This window comes from Penaeus vannamei, chromosome 8 (genome assembly GCF_042767895.1).
Source record: "Penaeus vannamei isolate JL-2024 chromosome 8, ASM4276789v1, whole genome shotgun sequence".
Taxonomy (NCBI): domain Eukaryota; kingdom Metazoa; phylum Arthropoda; class Malacostraca; order Decapoda; family Penaeidae; genus Penaeus; species Penaeus vannamei.
Window position 1 is genome coordinate 28,506,719 of NC_091556.1, and position 3,518 is coordinate 28,510,236.

Consider the following 3,518-nt stretch of genomic DNA (forward strand, 5'->3'; position numbering starts at 1 on the left):
AGGACATTCATTATCCTCGGGTGCCCGTGGCGTTAGCTGGGGAAATTATTACATTATATTGTGAGTTGCGGAGTTTTTTTTGTTTTGTTTTGACGGCGTACGCATGTTGTATATGGATGCGGACACATATACACGCGCGCACGGGGATATAAGCACGCACTCACACTCATACACATACACACACACACACACACGCATACACAAACACACACACAAACAAACACACACATACACACGCACGCATACACAAACACATACACAAAACAAACACACAAACATGCGCACGAGTTTGTGGCCGTCACATACTACACAGACATGAGGATGCTCCAACGCACTCCCTCCCTTCAACTGAAAAAAACGACCAAAAAAAACAAGAAACAAAGATTATAAAATAATGGCGTGATAATCCCATTCATAAAAAAATAGCCCAATGTAACGTGTTTTAAAAAAATAGCCTTGCACAATAAGCAAATCCCTTCTGACTCATAGTTTAAATATCGAGAAAAGATTTAAACTCCCCCCTTGCGCACGTGACCTCCCCCCCTCCCCTCCCCCCCTTAGTCAGCACCCATCCCCTCACCCACCCCCATCCCTGACTCCTCACTCCCTTCCCCCCATCCCCATCGTATATCCCTGACCCCCCCCTCCTCCCTCCTCCTACCCTCCCCCCTCCCCTTTACATCTCCCTTCCCGAAGAAAACCACAAATAAAAAAAGGCAGTTTCTTCGCCATGAATACACAGAAATACAAGTCACAGTCGACGAGCCGAGTCCACGACAATGCGGTGGGAAGGGGGAGGAGGGAGGAAAGGGGTAGGGGGGAGGGGCAGGACAGGGGGATGAGGGAGGAAAGGGGTAAGGGGAGGAAAGGGGTAAGGGGGAGGGAGGGGGGAGGAAAGGGTAGGGGGAGGGAGGGGGGAGGGAGGGGGTAGGGGAGTAAGAGGAAGGAGTTGGGGAAGGAGGGGAAAGGGGAGGAAAAAGTTAGGGGAGGGAGGGGGGATGAAGGGAGGAGGGAGAGGGGATGAAGGGGGGAGGGGTATAAGTTAGGGAGAGGGATGGGGGGGGAGGAGCGGGGTTCGGGAGGATGGGGGGAGGAAGGGTGTTGGGGACAAGGGGGAGGGAAGGAATGGGGAAGGGGTGAGTTAGGGGGATGGAAGGAGGAGGAAGTGGTTGAGGACTAGGGGGGAGCAATGGGGAGGGGAATGAATCAGGGGGAGAGGGAGGGAAAGAGAGGGAGGATGTAGAGATGAGGAGTAGGATAGGGATGGTGGGGAAGATTGGGGATGGGGGGGGGGGGATGTTGGGGTATTGGGAAGAAGAAAAGGGTGGAACCATTGGGAAGGGGGAGGGGTAAGGAGGGTGAGGAGGGGAGGAAAGGGGTATTGGGGCCTTAAGGAGAGGGACGGAGAGGTAGCGAGGGCAGGGAAGAAGGAAGGGGAGCAGGGGTAGGGGAGAGGGAGGGGGAGGTCGGTTTTGTCACCTTTGTGTTCCGGAATGAGTCCCTTTTTCGCCGAATGGACTGCTTTCGACCGCGCATTGTGGAGATTGGTCGCTTTTTCTCCCCTCCCCCCCCCCCCTCCGTCCCTCTACTACTACCACCGCTACCCCTTAGTCCCTCCCCCAACCACCCCCACCCTTCCCCCTCTAAGTCCCCCTCCCTCAACTACTCCCACCCCTCCTTACTTCCCCCATTTCACCCCTTCCCAGCCCCCTTCACCTCCTCCCTCACACTACCTCCACCTCCTCCTGCCCTCCTCCCACCCACTCCCTCCTCCTTCCCTCCTCCCTCCCACTCCCTCCACCTCCTCCTTCCCCCCCCCCTCCCACTCCCTCCACCCCCTCCTCCCTCCCACTCCCTCCACCTCCTCCTTCCCTCCTCCCTCCTCCCTCCCACTCCCTCCACCTCCTCCTTCCCCCCTCCCTCCCACTCCCTCCACCTCCTCCTTCCCTCCTCCCTCCCACTCCCTCCACCCACAATGGCTACCAGCTTATTGATCTCGCTCTCTATTCTTCCACAAATTGAAGCGCAGATGGGAGAGAGGAAAAAAAGAACATCGACGACCATCAGGCTTTCCTATAACCTCCTCCCCCCCCCTTTCAAAAAAGAAAAGAAAAGAAATGAGAAAAAAAGTGGAAAATGTGAAGAAAATATTCTCTTGCATTTTTTTTTCTATTTTTATTTCTTTAAAAGACTTCCATCTATCTTGCTTTAAAAAATTCAGGCTAGATTTTCAGGCTGAAATGAAACCGATACTGACTTCAACAATACTTATTATCATGATAATAATGCTGATGATAATAAAGATAAGAGTGATGCTGATGAAAATGGCAACCCGTAACAATATGCAAATGATTATGATAATGATAATAGTAGTCAATAAAACCTTGACTAATGATGATGATGATGATGACGTTGAAGATAATAAGGGCTACAACAATAATGCTAACAGTGATAATAACAATAACAGTAATATTGATATGTATGACAATAATAACGCTAATAATAAAATGATAACAATAATGATAATAATAATAAAGATACTTGTAACAACATCAATGATAATAATAACAATGATAATGATGATGACAATAAAACAAAAAATGATGATGTTGATAGTGATGATGATAATTATAATAACAATGATAATGATAATAATAATAATAATAATAATAATAATAATAATAATAATAATAATAATAATAATAATAATAATAATAATAATAATAATAATAATAACAACAATAATGATAAAGATAATAAGTGATAATAGTTATGATGATCATGATAATGATAGCAATGATAATAATCATGAAAGACAACGGTAATGATAATAGTAATGATAATGATAATGATTATAGTAATAATGCTAATAGCAATTATGATAATAAAGATAACAATAGTAATGATAATAAAGATAACAATAGTAATGATAATAATGATAATGATAATATCAACAACAACAACAATGATAATGAAAATAATAATAATGATGACAATAAGCAATAATGATAATGATTAACAATGACAATAACAATTATAAAAAATATATATTTCTAATAATAATATGAGTAAGATGATAATAATAGTAAAAAAAAAAATAATGATGATAATAATAATGGTACTGCTACTAATAATAATTACAATAATAAGAGCAAAGAAAATAATATCTATAATAGAAATAATAATAATATTATCATTATTACTAATACTATTACTAGTTGTAATGACAATACCTATAACAAGGATAATTATAATGATATTGATAATGAAGAATGCCAATATTAACGATAACAATACAAATACTAGTAGCAAAGATTATAACAGTAACAATAATGATACCGATAGTAATAACAATGATAATGATAATGACAATGATAACGATAATCATGATAATCATAATGACAATAATGATAATGATGATAATGATAACAATAATATTAATGGTAATAATAATAATAATAATAATAATAATAATGATAACAATAATAATGATAATAATAATAATAATAATAATAATA